This window comes from Crinia signifera, chromosome 7 (assembly GCF_055691185.1).
Source record: "Crinia signifera chromosome 7, ASM5569118v1, whole genome shotgun sequence".
NCBI classification, from domain to species: domain Eukaryota; kingdom Metazoa; phylum Chordata; class Amphibia; order Anura; family Myobatrachidae; genus Crinia; species Crinia signifera.
In genome coordinates, this window is record NC_139223.1 from 107,419,253 (window position 1) to 107,434,766 (window position 15,514).

At 41.7% G+C, this 15,514-nt stretch overlaps 24 non-coding genes and 2 pseudogenes across 24 annotated transcripts; all 26 read right to left on the reverse strand.

Moving 5' to 3' along the window:
• Positions 1-1,850: 1,850 nt before the first annotated feature.
• LOC146021552 (5S ribosomal RNA) lies at positions 1,851-1,969 on the reverse strand. The gene has a single exon (XR_014451032.1). It is a non-coding gene; the product is annotated as a 5S ribosomal RNA (ribosomal RNA).
• A 345-nt stretch (positions 1,970-2,314) lies between these two features.
• On the reverse strand, positions 2,315-2,433 carry LOC146025054 (5S ribosomal RNA; annotated as a pseudogene).
• Positions 2,434-2,778: 345 nt separating this feature from the next.
• On the reverse strand, positions 2,779-2,897 carry LOC146024793 (5S ribosomal RNA; annotated as a pseudogene).
• A 345-nt stretch (positions 2,898-3,242) lies between these two features.
• On the reverse strand, positions 3,243-3,361 carry LOC146023396 (5S ribosomal RNA). Its single transcript, XR_014452816.1, has one exon. It is a non-coding gene; the product is annotated as a 5S ribosomal RNA (ribosomal RNA).
• A 345-nt stretch (positions 3,362-3,706) lies between these two features.
• LOC146024455 (5S ribosomal RNA) lies at positions 3,707-3,825 on the reverse strand. Its single transcript, XR_014453836.1, has one exon. It is a non-coding gene; the product is annotated as a 5S ribosomal RNA (ribosomal RNA).
• Positions 3,826-4,170: 345 nt separating this feature from the next.
• Positions 4,171-4,289, reverse strand: LOC146021652 (5S ribosomal RNA). The gene has a single exon (XR_014451130.1). It is a non-coding gene; the product is annotated as a 5S ribosomal RNA (ribosomal RNA).
• A 2,077-nt stretch (positions 4,290-6,366) lies between these two features.
• On the reverse strand, positions 6,367-6,485 carry LOC146025515 (5S ribosomal RNA). Its single transcript, XR_014454176.1, has one exon. It is a non-coding gene; the product is annotated as a 5S ribosomal RNA (ribosomal RNA).
• A 345-nt stretch (positions 6,486-6,830) lies between these two features.
• Positions 6,831-6,949, reverse strand: LOC146022087 (5S ribosomal RNA). The gene has a single exon (XR_014451555.1). It is a non-coding gene; the product is annotated as a 5S ribosomal RNA (ribosomal RNA).
• A 345-nt stretch (positions 6,950-7,294) lies between these two features.
• LOC146023551 (5S ribosomal RNA) lies at positions 7,295-7,413 on the reverse strand. The gene has a single exon (XR_014452965.1). It is a non-coding gene; the product is annotated as a 5S ribosomal RNA (ribosomal RNA).
• A 344-nt stretch (positions 7,414-7,757) lies between these two features.
• Positions 7,758-7,876, reverse strand: LOC146022813 (5S ribosomal RNA). Its single transcript, XR_014452254.1, has one exon. It is a non-coding gene; the product is annotated as a 5S ribosomal RNA (ribosomal RNA).
• Positions 7,877-8,221: 345 nt separating this feature from the next.
• On the reverse strand, positions 8,222-8,340 carry LOC146024317 (5S ribosomal RNA). The gene has a single exon (XR_014453702.1). It is a non-coding gene; the product is annotated as a 5S ribosomal RNA (ribosomal RNA).
• Positions 8,341-8,684: 344 nt separating this feature from the next.
• Positions 8,685-8,803, reverse strand: LOC146024445 (5S ribosomal RNA). The gene has a single exon (XR_014453826.1). It is a non-coding gene; the product is annotated as a 5S ribosomal RNA (ribosomal RNA).
• A 346-nt stretch (positions 8,804-9,149) lies between these two features.
• On the reverse strand, positions 9,150-9,268 carry LOC146022399 (5S ribosomal RNA). Its single transcript, XR_014451857.1, has one exon. It is a non-coding gene; the product is annotated as a 5S ribosomal RNA (ribosomal RNA).
• Positions 9,269-9,612: 344 nt separating this feature from the next.
• Positions 9,613-9,731, reverse strand: LOC146024467 (5S ribosomal RNA). Its single transcript, XR_014453847.1, has one exon. It is a non-coding gene; the product is annotated as a 5S ribosomal RNA (ribosomal RNA).
• Positions 9,732-10,076: 345 nt separating this feature from the next.
• LOC146024480 (5S ribosomal RNA) lies at positions 10,077-10,195 on the reverse strand. The gene has a single exon (XR_014453859.1). It is a non-coding gene; the product is annotated as a 5S ribosomal RNA (ribosomal RNA).
• Positions 10,196-10,540: 345 nt separating this feature from the next.
• On the reverse strand, positions 10,541-10,659 carry LOC146022088 (5S ribosomal RNA). Its single transcript, XR_014451556.1, has one exon. It is a non-coding gene; the product is annotated as a 5S ribosomal RNA (ribosomal RNA).
• A 345-nt stretch (positions 10,660-11,004) lies between these two features.
• On the reverse strand, positions 11,005-11,123 carry LOC146023985 (5S ribosomal RNA). The gene has a single exon (XR_014453384.1). It is a non-coding gene; the product is annotated as a 5S ribosomal RNA (ribosomal RNA).
• Positions 11,124-11,467: 344 nt separating this feature from the next.
• On the reverse strand, positions 11,468-11,586 carry LOC146022815 (5S ribosomal RNA). Its single transcript, XR_014452256.1, has one exon. It is a non-coding gene; the product is annotated as a 5S ribosomal RNA (ribosomal RNA).
• A 345-nt stretch (positions 11,587-11,931) lies between these two features.
• Positions 11,932-12,050, reverse strand: LOC146022400 (5S ribosomal RNA). The gene has a single exon (XR_014451858.1). It is a non-coding gene; the product is annotated as a 5S ribosomal RNA (ribosomal RNA).
• A 346-nt stretch (positions 12,051-12,396) lies between these two features.
• Positions 12,397-12,515, reverse strand: LOC146022776 (5S ribosomal RNA). The gene has a single exon (XR_014452217.1). It is a non-coding gene; the product is annotated as a 5S ribosomal RNA (ribosomal RNA).
• Positions 12,516-12,860: 345 nt separating this feature from the next.
• LOC146023398 (5S ribosomal RNA) lies at positions 12,861-12,979 on the reverse strand. The gene has a single exon (XR_014452818.1). It is a non-coding gene; the product is annotated as a 5S ribosomal RNA (ribosomal RNA).
• A 345-nt stretch (positions 12,980-13,324) lies between these two features.
• On the reverse strand, positions 13,325-13,443 carry LOC146022538 (5S ribosomal RNA). The gene has a single exon (XR_014451989.1). It is a non-coding gene; the product is annotated as a 5S ribosomal RNA (ribosomal RNA).
• Positions 13,444-13,789: 346 nt separating this feature from the next.
• LOC146024430 (5S ribosomal RNA) lies at positions 13,790-13,908 on the reverse strand. The gene has a single exon (XR_014453812.1). It is a non-coding gene; the product is annotated as a 5S ribosomal RNA (ribosomal RNA).
• A 344-nt stretch (positions 13,909-14,252) lies between these two features.
• LOC146023578 (5S ribosomal RNA) lies at positions 14,253-14,371 on the reverse strand. Its single transcript, XR_014452991.1, has one exon. It is a non-coding gene; the product is annotated as a 5S ribosomal RNA (ribosomal RNA).
• Positions 14,372-14,716: 345 nt separating this feature from the next.
• LOC146024155 (5S ribosomal RNA) lies at positions 14,717-14,835 on the reverse strand. The gene has a single exon (XR_014453546.1). It is a non-coding gene; the product is annotated as a 5S ribosomal RNA (ribosomal RNA).
• A 346-nt stretch (positions 14,836-15,181) lies between these two features.
• On the reverse strand, positions 15,182-15,300 carry LOC146022401 (5S ribosomal RNA). The gene has a single exon (XR_014451859.1). It is a non-coding gene; the product is annotated as a 5S ribosomal RNA (ribosomal RNA).
• Between the last annotated feature and the right edge of the window lie 214 nt (positions 15,301-15,514).

The window sequence follows — 15,514 nt, forward strand, 5'->3', positions numbered from 1 at the left end:
CCATATCAGGAGAAGAATTTGCCTTCAGGGTCCAGCAGGCGATACTGAGATCTAAGAAGCAAGACCGAGAGGCGAGATGTGCTTAGAGCCGATCGCACACCATGAGAGTGGGCACCATCCATGGACGACAGTGACGCACCTGGACCGCAGAGGGATGGGAGTCCTGTGGCGGAGAGATGGTTGACCCAGGGAGCCCACATTGGATAATCAGGTGACAGAGAGGTAGCGATGTATATTTGTTGAATGTGTGTATGTTCACCGTTTTCTGTTGTCATTCAAATAGTTTGTCATGGACATTGAAAGACTTTACTCAGGATTTAATGCCCCTGGTTGGTTGCCTGGGGACAGGCAAGTTTCTAGCATGGAGGTATGTGGCACCCCAGGGGGTACCCCTTTTATTCCTGTACCCCCAGATTGTTAACATTGCAGCCAATGCTGCCAGAACAGGTCCTTTCCCCTGTCAGCAGGGCTGCGAGGGGTTAACAGAGTCAGCTAGTCCCAGCTCCCCTGCACATGTGACAGGAAGCTGGGAGGTCAGAGGGGATCCCAGCAGCAGTGTGTGAGAGAGGACATGTGGAGAGAGGGAAAAGCTTCCTGAAGAAGTGCTGCAACAACCCCAGTGTCAGAGAGAACAGGACAGTGCTGCCTAAAGACAGAGGGAACAAGTGCACTGAGGCATGTGAAAGGAAGATAAAGGAGGTTGCTGTCCCAAGTATGAGCAGAAGGAAGAGATAGAGAGAGCACACTGCAGCACCCAGAAGAGGGGCCAGACAGCATGCAGCAGTATAGCCAGAGATTCATGTGGCAGAAGCCAGCAACACCCAAGGTACTGATTCAGTCCCCCTGAGACAGCATCTGCACCCTTGTAAGGGGATATCAGGAAATAGAGCCACCTCATAGACTCCCACTACAAAGGCTAGTACCCTATTGAGCTCTACAGACAGGACAATGTCTGCCTAACCCCAGTAAAAGGATATAGAAGCAGGGCAGAGAAGTGCCTGCTAGATTCACCCTGTCCAGGACAGCTCTATATTGAGGCTACCCCTGCAGCCTGTTTTACAGTTACAAACAGGAGGTTACCCCTGAGCCGGGAATCTGCCTGCCCCTCAGTGAGGATTGTTTTTGTCATTCACCCTTCCCTGTGAATCATAAATAAGTGTGCACACTATCATAGGGACATACCCTTATATGCTTGAGGACCTGTCGACGAGGGACCATTGGTTTGAGCCAGAGACTGGTATTCTGTGGCAGTGTATGTTAATTGATTTGTTAGAGTATATTTAGATTTTTGAATCATTTAAATTGATGGCTGAAGTAGAGAGTGATTATTGTTTGATTTTATGCTTTACTATAAATGCCTGTTTATTGAGTATTTGTTACATCGTTTGCAACCTATTGAAATATTGCAGCGGCCAGTCAGTGTAGTGGGAAATAAAATTACTGTCGCTGCTAATTGTGGTACTGTTGCTTTTGTGGGTCCTCCTTGGGTTATGCCATTCCCTGCCACAGGTTCATCCAAGAAGAGGCCGTGAAGATCTGAAGCCGGCAAGTCCAGAGTCCAGGTGCTCATCACACCACCCCGCGGCAGTGAGGCTGTCACATATTGGTAATGTAAAAAGACCTACAGGACATGATATTAGCAGGGGATCTTAAATTAAACTACTAAAGAGGCTCAACACTGTTTAGCTGCCAAAAGCAGTTGGAATTGGGCCTAAACAGTGTGGTAAGTCTTTAGGTGATGGCTATTGTGTCTGTTTGACCTCTTACAAATGTCTCTACAGGCAATAAAAAGAAAAAGTTTCCAATTTAAATAGCTAGAGAATAAAAACAATTTGCCAGTAATGTGAAAAAACCTACAGCACCTGGTGTTCCCATGAGGACTCCCACCCAAGTACTAACCAGGCCCAACACTGCTTAGCTTCCAAGATCAGACGAGATTGGGCATATCCAATGTGGTATGGCTGTAGGTGAGATACAGGCACTTTTTTGCCCTCTTCTACTTCTATCACCAGGTAAGCTAATAAAAAAGTTTCGTAACTGTTTTTGCTTACTGAAAAAAATCATGTGTTGGCAATGTAAAAAGACCTACATAACATGATATTAGCAGGGGATCTTAAATTAAACTACTAAAGAGGCTCAACACTGTTTAGCTGCCTAAAGCAGTTGGAATTGGGCCTAAACAGTGTGGTAAGTCTTTAGGTGATGGCTATTGTGTCTGATTGACCTCTTACAAATGTCTCTACAGGCAATAAAAAGAAAAAGTTTCCAATTTAAATAGCTAGAGAATAAAAACAATTTGCCAGTAATGTGAAAAAACCTACAGCAACTGGTGTTCCCATGTGGTCTCCCAGCCAAGTTCTAACCAGGCCCAACACTGCTTAGCTTCCAAGATCAGACGAGATTGGGCATACCCAATGTGGTATGGCTGTAGGTGAGGAACAGGCACTTTTTTGCCCTCTTCTACTTCTATCACCAGGTAAGCTAATAAAAAAGTTTCGTAACTGTTTTTGCTTACTGAAAAAAATCATGTGTTGGCAATGTAAAAAGACCTACAGGACATGATATTAGCAGGGGATCTTAAATTAAACTACTAAAGAGGCTCAACACTGTTTAGCTGCCAAAAGCAGTTGGAATTGGGCCTAAACAGTGTGGTAAGTCTTTAGGTGATGGCTATTGTGTCTGTTTGACCTCTTACAAATGTCTCTACAGGCAATAAAAAGAAAAAGTTTCCAATTTAAATAGCTAGAGAATAAAAACAATTTGCCAGTAATGTGAAAAAACCTACAGCACCTGGTGTTCCCATGTGGTCTCCGACCCAAGTACTAACCAGGCCCAACACTGCTTAGCTTCCAAGATCAGACAAGATTGAGCATATCCAATGTGGTATGGCTGTAGGTGAGATACAGGCACTTTTTTGCCCTCTTCTACTTCTATCACCAGGTAAGCTAATAAAAAAGTTTCGTAACTGTTTTTGCTTACTGAAAAAAATCATGTGTTGGCAATGTAAAAAGACCTACAGGACATGATATTAGCAGGGGATCTTAAATTAAACTACTAAAGAGGCTCAACACTGTTTAGCTGCCAAAAGCAGTTAGAATTGGGCCTAAACAGTGTGGTAAGTCTTTAGGTGATGGCTATTGTGTATGTTTGACCTCTTCTAAATGTCTGTGCTGGCAATAAAAAGAAAAAGTTTCCAATTTAAATAGATAGAGAATAAAAACAATTTGCCAGTAATGTGAAAAAACCTACAGCACCTGGTGTTCCCATGTGGTCTCCCACCCAAGTACTAACCAGGCCCAACACTGCTTAGCTCCCAAGATCAGACGAGATTGGGCCTATCCAATGTGGTATGGCTGTAGGTGAGATACATGCACTGTTTTGCCCTCTTCTACTTCTATCACCAGGTAAGCTAATAAAAAAGCTTCCTAACTGTTTTTGCTTACTGAAAAAAATCATGTGTTGGTAATGTAAAAAGACCTACAGGACATGATATTAGCAGGGGATCTTAAATGAAACTACTAAAGAGGCTCAACATTGTTTAGCTGCCAAAAGCAGTTGGAATTGGGCCTAAACAGTGTGGTAAGTCTTTAGGTGATGGCTATTGTGTCTGTTTGACCTCTTACAAATGTCTCTACAGGCAATAAAAAGAAAAAGTTTCCAATTTAAATAGCTAGAGAATAAAAACAATTTGCCAGTAATGTGAAAAAACCTACAGCACCTGGTGTTCCCATGTGGTCTCCCACCCAAGTACTAACCAGGCCCAACACTGCTTAGCTTCCAAGATCAGACGAGATTGGGCATATCCAATGTGGTATGGCTGTAGGTGAGATACAGGCACTTTTTTGCCCTCTTCTACTTCTATCACCAGGTAAGCTAATAAAAAAGTTTTGTAACTGTTTTTGCTTACTGAAAAAAATCATATGTTGGCAATGTAAAAAGACCTACAGGACATGATATTAGCAGGGGATCTTAAATTAAACTACTAAAGAGGCTCAACACTGTTTAGCTGCCAAAAGCAGTTGGAATTGGGCCTAAACAGTGTGGTAAGTCTTTAGGTGATGGCTATTGTGTCTGTTTGACCTCTTACAAATGTCTCTACAGGCAATAAAAAGAAAAAGTTTCCAATTTAAATAGCTAGAGAATGAAAACAATTTGCCAGTAATGTGAAAAAACCTACAGCACCTGGTGTTCCCATGTGGTCTCCCACACAAGTACTAACCAGGCCCAACACTGCTTAGCTTCCAAGATCAGACGAGATTGGGCATATCCAATGTGGTATGGCTGTAGGTGAGATACAGGCACTTTTTTGCGCTCTTCTACTTCTATCACCAGGTAAGCTAATAAAAAAGTTTCGTAACTGTTTTTGCTTACTGAAAAAAATCATGTGTTGGCAATGTAAAAAGACCTACAGGACATGATATTAGCAGGGGATCTTAAATTAAACTACTAAAGAGGCTCATACACTGTTTAGCTGCCAAAAGCAGTTGGAATTGGGCCTAAACAGTGTGGTAAGTCCAGCGGTGTAGCTAGGTGTCATGGTGCCCGGAGCAAGGCCATATTTCGCGCCCCCCCCCCCCCCGGGAATGAATTGGGGGCGTGGCTAACATGTGTTGGCATGTTACATTTGAAATATATAAGACGCTGTAACGGAATCTGCTGCGCTATATAAGACGCTGTAACGGAATCTGCTGCGCTATATAAGATGCTGTAACGGAATCTGCTGCGCTATATAAGATGCTGTAACGGAATCTGCTGCGCTATATAAGATGCTGTAACGGAATCTGCTGCGCTATATAAGATGCTGTAACGGAATCTGCTGCGCTATATAAGATGCTGTAATGGAATCTGCTGCGCTATATAAGACCCTGTAACGGAATCTGCTGCACTATATAAGACACTGTAACGGAATCTGCTGCGCTATATAAGACATCTGCTGCGCTATATAAGATGCTGTAATGGAATCTGCTGCGCTATATAAGACGCTGTAACGGAATCAGCTGCGCTATATAAGACACTGTAACAGAATCTGCTGCGCTACATAAGATGCTGTAACGGAATCTGCTGCGCTATATAAGACACTGTAACAGAATCTGTTGCGCTATATAACACGCTGTAACGGGACCTGCTGCGCTATATAAGACACTGTAACGGAATCTGCTGCGCTATATAACACGCTGTAACGGGACCTGCTGCGCTATATAAGACGCTGTAACAGGACCTGCTGCGCTATTATTTCTAGTTATGCCACTGGGTGTGAATTGAGGGATACATTTGATATATTATTTAATTTCCTGCAGTGACAGAATGGGAATGAGCTGGGTTTTGGGTTACTCACACTGCTGTTGTGCCCCCCACTCCAGTGCACTGTAGCTTGGCTGTGAGTCTCCAATCAGGGAAAAGCTGCTGGTGTTGAGACTTAGTTCCATTCTAGAACAGTGTAAAACTGACTTTTTTCTCTGGTGTGCTTAGCTTCAACAGCCCCTCGTTTTATGTCCATGGCGGCACTGTTGGTGATGTCACCACCTCCGCACACAGCGCTGGAGCCGGCGTCTGAGCAGCAGCAGAGAGAGATGAGGAGCGGGGTGTGCTGCTAGGTAACATCAGACGCCCGGCACAGTAGCCAGCAACAGCGCAGCCAGGATTCTGCATGGCTGAGTGCTCGTGCGGCACTGTGTGTGACATCAGCACACAGCGCTGGAGCCGGCATCTGAGCAGCAGCAGTCAGCAGAGAGAGAAGAGATGAGGAGCGGGGCGTGCTAACATCCAGCGCAGCAGACAGACACACAACCCGGCTATAGCTACTACAGTGGTGAGCTTGTTGGATTGGGGCACTAAGCCACCCATCAGCCGGGATGTTCCGCCACTGGCATCACGGGCGGCATCAGAACACCTTCTAGCAGACTCAGGAAGGTGACTCTGGGAGGAGTCTGTAGAGCTTCGCTGCGCTGCCCGGAAGCCGGACCGAGCAGCAGCAGCAAGGAGAGAGGACATAGGAGTTTCAGCCCGCCGCCCGGCCTCACCGTCTGTGACGCTTTGCGGCAGGGACCGGGCGAGCAGGGCAGGAGGCAGGCGCCGAGGGCAGCTGCCGGCGCACGCTGCCCGTTATTTAGTAGATACTTTAACTTACTTGTGCACTGTGCAGGGATCATTAGCGGAGGGGGGGCGGGCCTGTGGCGCCATTTGACCAATCTGCGCCCAGAGCATGAGCTCCGGTGGCTCCGCCCTCCCTACGCCTCTGGGTAAGTCTTTAGGTGATGGCTATTGTGTCTGTTTGACCTCTTCCAAATGTCTGTACTGGCAATAAAAAGAAAAAGTTTCCAATTTAAATAGCTAGAGAATAAAAACAATTTGCCAGTAATGTGAAAAAACCTACAGCACCTGGTGTTCCCATGAGGTCTCCCACCCAAGTACTAACCAGGCCCAACACTGCTTAGCTTCCAAGATCAGACGAGATTGGGCATATCCAATGTGGTATGACTGTAGGTGAGATACAGGCACTTTTTTGCCCTCTTCTACTTCTATCACCAGGTAAGCTAATAAAAAAGTTTCGTAACTGTTTTTGCTTACTGAAAAAAATCATGTGTTGGCAATGTAAAAAGACCTACATAACATGATATTAGCAGGGGATCTTAAATTAAACTACTAAAGAGGCTCAACACTGTTTAGCTGCCAAAAGCAGTTGGAATTGGGCCTAAACAGTGTGGTAAGTCTTTAGGTGATGGCTATTGTGTCTGTTTGACCTCTTCTAAATGTCTGTGCTGGCAATAAAAAGAAAAAGTTTCCAATTTAAATAGATAGAGAATAAAAACAATTTGCCAGTAATGTGAAAAAACCTACAGCACCTGGTGTTCCCATGTGGTCTCCCACCCAAGTACTAACCAGGCCCAACACTGCTTAGCTTCCAAGATCAGACGAGATTGGGCCTATCCAATGTGGTATGGCTGTAGGTGAGATACATGCACTTTTTTGCCCTCTTCTACTTCTATCACCAGGTAAGCTAATAAAAAAGTTTCCTAACTGTTTTGGCTTAATGAAAAAAATCATGTGTTGGCAATGTAAAAAGACCTACAGGACATGATATTAGCAGGGGATCTTAAATTAAACTACTAAAGAGGCTCAACACTGTTTAGCTGCCAAAAGCAGTTAGAATTGGGCCTAAACAGTGTGGTAAGTCTGTAGGTGATGGCTATTGTGTATGTTTGACCTCTTCTAAATGTCTGTGCTGGCAATAAAAAGAAAAAGTTTCCAATTTAAATAGATAGAGAATAAAAACAATTTGCCAGTAATGTGAAAAAACCTACAGCACCAGGTGTTCCCATGTGGTCTCCCACCCAAGTACTAACCAGGCCCAACACTGCTTAGCTTCCAAGATCAGACGAGATTGGACCTATCCAATGTGGTATGGCTGTAGGTGAGATACATGCTCTTTTTTGCCCTCTTCTCTTCTATCACCAGGTAAGCTAATAAAAAAGCTTCCTAACTGTTTTTGCTTACTGAAAAAAATCATGTGTTGGTAATGTAAAAAGACCTACAGGACATGATATTAGCAGGGGATCTTAAATTAAACTACTAAAGAGGCTCAACACTGTTTAGCTGCCAAAAGCAGTTGGAATTGGGCCTAAACAGTGTGGTAAGTCTTTAGGTGATGGCTATTGTGTCTGTTTGACCTCTTACAAATGTCTCTACAGGCAATAAAAAGAAAAAGTTTCCAATTTAAATAGCTAGAGAATAAAAACAATTTGCCAGTAATGTGAAAAAACCTACATCACCTGGTGTTCCCATGTGGTCTCCCACCCAAGTACTAACCAGGCCCAACACTGCTTAGCTTCCAAGATCAGACGAGATTGGGCATATCCAATGTGGTATGGCTGTAGGTGAGATACAGGCACTTTTTTGCCCTCTTCTACTTCTATCACCAGGTAAGCTAATAAAAAAGTTTCGTAACTGTTTTTGCTTACTGAAAAAAATCATGTGTTGGCAATGTAAAAAGACCTACAGGACATGATATTAGCAGGGGATCTTAAATTAAACTACTAAAGAGGCTCAACACTGTTTAGCTGCCAAAAGCAGTTGGAATTGGGCCTAAACAGTGTGGTAAGTCTTTAGGTGATGGCTATTGTGTATGTTTGACCTCTTCTAAATGTCTGTGCTGGCAATAAAAAGAAAAAGTTTCCAATTTAAATAGATAGAGAATAAAAACAATTTGCCAGTAATGTGAAAAAACCTACAGCACCAGGTGTTCCCATGTGGTCTCGCACCCAAGTACTAACCAGGCCCAACACTGCTTAGCTTCCAAGATCAGACGAGATTGGGCCTATCCAATGTGGTATGGCTGTAGGTGAGATACATGCTCTTTTTTGCCCTCTTCTCTTCTATCACCAGGTAAGCTAATAAAAAAGCTTCCTAACTGTTTTTGCTTACTGAAAAAAATCATGTGTTGGTAATGTAAAAAGACCTACAGGACATGATATTAGCAGGGGATCTTAAATTAAACTACTAAAGAGGCTCAACACTGTTTAGCTGCCAAAAGCAGTTGGAATTGGGCCTAAACAGTGTGGTAAGTCTTTAGGTGATGGCTATTGTGTATGTTTGACCTCTTCTAAATGTCTGTGCTGGCAATAAAAAGAAAAAGTTTCCAATTTAAATAGATAGAGAATAAAAACAATTTGCCAGTAAAGTGAAAAAACCTACAGCAACTGGTGTTCCCATGTGGTCTCCCACCCAAGTACTAACCAGACCCAACACTGCTTAGCTTCCAAGATCAGACGAGATTGGGCCTACCCAATGTGGTATGGCTGTAGGTGAGATACATGCACTTTTTTGCCCTTTTCTACTTCTATCACCAGGTAAGCTAATAAAAAAGTTTCCTAACTGTTTTGGCTTAATGAAAAAAATCATGTTTTGGTAATGTAAAAATACCTACAGGACATGATATTAGCAGGGGATCTTAAATGAAACTACTAAAGAGGCTCATACACTGTTTAGCTGCCAAAAGCAGTTGGAATTGGGCCTAAACAGTGTGGTAAGTCTTTAGGTGATGGCTATTGTGTCTGTTTGACCTCTTCCAAATGTCTGTACTGGCAATAAAAAGAAAAAGTTTCCAATTTAAATAGCTAGAGAATAAAAACAATTTGCCAGTAATGTGAAAAAACCTACAGCACCAGGTGTTCCCATGTGGTCTCCCACCCAAGTACTAACCAGGCCCAACACTGCTTAGCTTCCAAGATCAGACGAGATTGGGCCTATCCAATGTGGTATGGCTGTAGGTGAGATACATGCTCTTTTTTGCCCTCTTCTCTTCTATCACCAGGTAAGCTAATAAAAAAGCTTCCTAACTGTTTTTGCTTACTGAAAAAAATCATGTGTTGGTAATGTAAAAAGACCTACAGGACATGATATTAGCAGGGGATCTTAAATTAAACTACTAAAGAGGCTCAACACTGTTTAGCTGCCAAAAGCAGTTGGAATTGGGCCTAAACAGGGTGGTAAGTCTTTAGGTGATGGCTATTGTGTCTGTTTGACCTCTTACAAATGTCTCTACAGGCAATAAAAAGAAAAAGTTTCCAATTTAAATAGCTAGAGAATAAAAACAATTTGCCAGTAATGTGAAAAAACCTACAGCACCTGGTGTTCCCATGTGGTCTCCCACCCAAGTACTAACCAGGCCCAACACTGCTTAGCTTCCAAGATCAGACGAGATTGGGCATATCCAATGTGGTATGGCTGTAGGTGAGATACAGGCACTTTTTTGCCCTCTTCTACTTCTATCACCAGGTAAGCTAATAAAAAAGTTTCGTAACTGTTTTTGCTTACTGAAAAAAATCATGTGTTGGCAATGTAAAAAGACCTACAGGACATGATATTAGCAGGGGATCTTAAATTAAACTACTAAAGAGGCTCAACACTGTTTAGCTGCCAAAAGCAGTTAGAATTGGGCCTAAACAGTGTGGTAAGTCTTTAGGTGATGGCTATTGTGTATGTTTGACCTCTTCTAAATGTCTGTGCTGGCAATAAAAAGAAAAAGTTTCCAATTTAAATAGATAGAGAATAAAAACAATTTGCCAGTAATGTGAAAAAACCTACAGCACCTGGTGTTCCCATGTGGTCTCCCACCCAAGTACTAACCAGGCCCAACACTGCTTAGCTTCCAAGATCAGACGAGATTGGGCATATCCAATGTGGTATGGCTGTAGGTGAGATACAGGCACTTTTTTGCCCTCTTCTACTTCTATCACCAGGTAAGCTAATAAAAAAGTTTCGTAACTGTTTTTGCTTACTGAAAAAAATCATGTGTTGGCAATGTAAAAAGACCTACATAACATGATATTAGCAGGGGATCTTAAATTAAACTACTAAAGAGGCTCAACACTGTTTAGCTGCCAAAAGCAGTTGGAATTGGGCCTAAACAGTGTGGTAAGTCTTTAGGTGATGGCTATTGTGTATGTTTGACCTCTTCTAAATGTCTGTGCTGGCAATAAAAAGAAAAAGTTTCCAATTTAAATAGATAGAGAATAAAAACAATTTGCCAGTAATGTGAAAAAACCTACAGCACCTGGTGTTCCCATGTGGTCTCCCACCCAAGTACTAACCAGGCCCAACACTGCTTAGCTTCCAAGATCAGACGAGATTGGGCCTATCCAATGTGGTATGGCTGTAGGTGAGATACATGCACTTTTTTGCCCTCTTCTACTTCTATCACCAGGTAAGCTAATAAAAAAGTTTCCTAACTGTTTTGGCTTAATGAAAAAAATCATGTGTTGGCAATGTAAAAAGACCTACAGGACATGATATTAGCAGGGGATCTTAAATTAAACTACTAAAGAGGCTCAACACTGTTTAGCTGCCAAAAGCAGTTAGAATTGGGCCTAAACAGTGTGGTAAGTCTGTAGGTGATGGCTATTGTGTATGTTTGACCTCTTCTAAATGTCTGTGCTGGCAATAAAAAGAAAAAGTTTCCAATTTAAATAGATAGAGAATAAAAACAATTTGCCAGTAATGTGAAAAAACCTACAGCACCAGGTGTTCCCATGTGGTCTCCCACCCAAGTACTAACCAGGCCCAACACTGCTTAGCTTCCAAGATCAGACGAGATTGGACCTATCCAATGTGGTATAGCTGTAGGTGAGATACATGCTCTTTTTTGCCCTCTTCTCTTCTATCACCAGGTAAGCTAATAAAAAAGCTTCCTAACTGTTTTTGCTTACTGATGAAAATCATGTGTTGGTAATGTAAAAAGACCTACAGGACATGATATTAGCAGGGGATCTTAAATTAAACTACTAAAGAGGCTCAACACTGTTTAGCTGCCAAAAGCAGTTGGAATAGGGCCTAAACAGTGTGGTAAGTCTTTAGGTGATGGCTATTGTGTCTGTTTGACCTCTTACAAATGTCTCTACAGGCAATAAAAAGAAAAAGTTTCCAATTTAAATAGCTAGAGAATAAAAACAATTTGCCAGTAATGTGAAAAAACCTACATCACCTGGTGTTCCCATGTGGTCTCCCACCCAAGTACTAACCAGGCCCAACACTGCTTAGCTTCCAAGATCAGACGAGATTGGGCATATCCAATGTGGTATGGCTGTAGGTGAGATACAGGCACTTTTTTGCCCTCTTCTACTTCTATCACCAGGTAAGCTAATAAAAAAGTTTCGTAACTGTTTTTGCTTACTGAAAAAAATCATGTGTTGGCAATGTAAAAAGACCTACAGGACATGATATTAGCAGGGGATCTTAAATTAAACTACTAAAGAGGCTCAACACTGTTTAGCTGCCAAAAGCAGTTGGAATTGGGCCTAAACAGTGTGGTAAGTCTTTAGGTGATGGCTATTGTGTATGTTTGACCTCTTCTAAATGTCTGTGCTGGCAATAAAAAGAAAAAGTTTCCAATTTAAATAGATAGAGAATAAAAACAATTTGCCAGTAATGTGAAAAAACCTACAGCACCAGGTGTTCCCATGTGGTCTCCCACCCAAGTACTAACCAGGCCCAACACTGCTTAGCTTCCAAGATCAGACGAGATTGGGCCTATCCAATGTGGTATGGCTGTAGGTGAGATACATGCACTTTTTTGCCCTTTTCTACTTCTATCACCAGGTAAGCTAATAAAAAAGTTTCCTAACTGTTTTGGCTTAATGAAAAAAATCATGTTTCTGTAATGTAAAAATACCTACAGGACATGATATTAGCAGGGGATCTTAAATGAAACTACTAAAGAGGCTCATACACTGTTTAGCTGCCAAAAGCAGTTGGAATTGGGCCTAAACAGTGTGGTAAGTCTTTAGGTGATGGCTATTGTGTCTGTTTGACCTCTTCCAAATGTCTGTACTGGCAATAAAAAGAAAAAGTTTCCAATTTAAATAGCTAGAGAATAAAAACAATTTGCCAGTAATGTGAAAAAACCTACAGCACCAGGTGTTCCCATGTGGTCTCCCACCAAAGTACTAACCAGGCCCAACACTGCTTAGCTTCCAAGATCAGACGAGATTGGGCCTGTCCAATGTGGTATGGCTGTAGGTGAGATACATGCACTGGTTTGCCCTCTTCTACTTCTATCACCAGGTAAGCTAATAAAAAAGCTTCCTAACTGTTTTTGCTTACTGAAAAAAATCATGTGTTGGTAATGTAAAAAGACCTACAGGACATGATATTAGCAGGGGATCTTAAATGAAACTACTAAAGAGGCTCAACATTGTTTAGCTGCCAAAAGCAGTTGGAATTGGGCCTAAACAGTGTGGTAAGTCTTTAGGTGATGGCTATTGTGTCTGTTTGACCTCTTACAAATGTCTCTACAGGCAATAAAAAGAAAAAGTTTCCAATTTTAATAGCTAGAGAATAAAAACAATTTGCCAGTAATGTGAAAAAACCTACAGCACTTGGTGTTCCCATGTGGTCTCCCACCCAAGTACTAACCAGGCCCAACACTGTTTAGCTTCCAAGATCAGACGAGATTGGGCATATCCAATGTGGTATGGCTGTAGGTGAGATACAGGCACTTTTTTGCCCTCTTCTACTTCTATCACCAGGTAAGCTAATAAAAAAGTTTCGTAACTGTTTTTGCTTACTGAAAAAAATCATATGTTGGCAATGTAAAAAGACCTACAGGACATGATATTAGCAGGGGATCTTAAATTAAACTACTAAAGAGGCTCAACACTGTTTAGCTGCCAAAAGCAGTTGGAATTGGGCCTAAACAGTGTGGTAAGTCTTTAGGTGATGGCTATTGTGTCTGTTTGACCTCTTACAAATGTCTCTACAGGCAATAAAAAGCAAAAGTTTCCAATTTAAATAGCTAGAGAATAAAAACAATTTGCCAGTAATGTGAAAAAACCTACAGCACCTGGTGTTCCCATGAGGTCTCCCACCCAAGTACTAACCAGGCCCAACACTGCTTAGCTTCCAAGATCAGACAAGATTGGGCATATCCAATGTGGTATGGCTGTAGGTGAGACACAGGCACTTTTTTGCCCTCTTCTACTTCTATCACCAGGTAAGCTAATAAAAAAGTTTCGTAACTGTTTTTGCTTACTGAAAAAAATCATGTGTTGGCAATGTAAAAAGACCTACAGGACATGATATTAGCAGGGGATCTTAAATTAAACTACTAAAGAGGCTCATACACTGTTTAGCTGCCAAAAGCAGTTGGAATTGGGCCTAAACAGTGTGGTAAGTCTTTAGGTGATGGCTATTGTGTCTGTTTGACCTCTTCCAAATGTCTGTACTGGCAATAAAAAGAAAAAGTTTCCAATTTAAATAGCTAGAGAATAAAAACAATTTGCCAGTAATGTTAAAAAACCTACAGCACCAGGTGTTCCCATGTGGTCTCCCACCCAAGTTCTAACCAGGCCCAACACTGCTTAGCTTCCAAGATCAGACGAGATTGGGCCTATCCAATGTGGTATGGCTGTAGGTGAGATACATGCTCTTTTTTGCCCTCTTCTCTTCTATCACCAGGTAAGCTAATAAAAAAGCTTCCTAACTGTTTTTGCTTACTGAAAAAAATCATGTGTTGGTAATGTAAAAAGACCTACAGGACATGATATTAGCAGGGGATCTTAAATTAAACTACTAAAGAGGCTCAACACTGTTTAGCTGCCAAAAGCAGTTGGAATTGGGCCTAAACAGTGTGGTAAGTCTTTAGGTGATGGCTATTGTGTCTGTTTGACCTCTTACAAATGTCTCTACAGGCAATAAAAAGCAAAAGTTTCCAATTTAAATAGCTAGAGAATAAAAACAATTTGCCAGTAATGTGAAAAAACCTACAGCACCTGGTGTTCCCATGAAGTCTCCCACCCAAGTACTAACCAGGCCCAACACTGCTTAGCTTCCAAGATCAGACAAGATTGGGCATATCCAATGTGGTATGGCTGTAGGTGAGACACAGGCACTTTTTTGCCCTCTTCTACTTCTATCACCAGGTAAGCTAATAAAAAAGTTTCGTAACTGTTTTTGCTTACTGAAAAAAATCATGTGTTGGCAATGTAAAAAGACCTACATAACATGATATTAGCAGGGGATCTTAAATTAAACTACTAAAGAGGCTCAACACTGTTTAGCTGCCAAAAGCAGTTGGAATTGGGCCTAAACAGTGTGGTAAGTCTTTAGGTGATGGCTATTGTGTATGTTTGACCTCTTCTAAATGTCTGTGCTGGCAATAAAAATAAAAAGTTTCCAATTTAAATAGATAGAGAATAAAAACAATTTGCCAGTAATGTGAAAAAACCTACAGCAACTGGTGTTCCCATGTGGTCTCCCACCCAAGTACTAACCAGGCCCAACACTGCTTAGCTTCCAAGATCAGACGAGATTGGGCCTATCCAATGTGGTATGGCTGTAGGTGAGATACATGCACTTTTTTGCCCTTTTCTACTTCTATCACCAGGTAAGCTAATAAAAAAGTTTCCTAACTGTTTTGGCTTAATGAAAAAAATCATGTTTTGGTAATGTAAAAATACCTACAGGACATGATATTAGCAGGGGATCTTAAATGAAACTACTAAAGAGGCTCATACACTGTTTAGCTGCCAAAAGCAGTTGGAATTGGGCCTAAACAGTGTGGTAAGTCTTTAGGTGATGGCTATTGTGTCTGTTTGACCTCTTCCAAATGTCTGTACTGGCAATAAAAAGAAAAAGTTTCCAATTTAAATAGCTAGAGAATAAAAACAATTTGCCAGTAATGTGAAAAAACCTACAGCACCAGGTGTTCCCATGTGGTCTCCCACCCAAGTACTAACCAGGCCCAACACTGCTTAGCTTCCAAGATCAGACGAGATTGGGCCTATCCAATGTGGTATGGCTGTAGGTGAGATACATGCTCTTTTTTGCCCTCTTCTCTTCTATCACCAGGTAAGCTAATAAAAAAGCTTCCTAACTGTTTTTGCTTACTGAAAAAAATCATGTGTTGGTAATGTAAAAAGACCTACAGGACATGATATTAGCAGGGGATCTTAAATTAAACTACTAAAGAGGCTCAACACTGTTTAGCTGCCAAAAGCAGTTGGAATTGGGCCTAAACAGG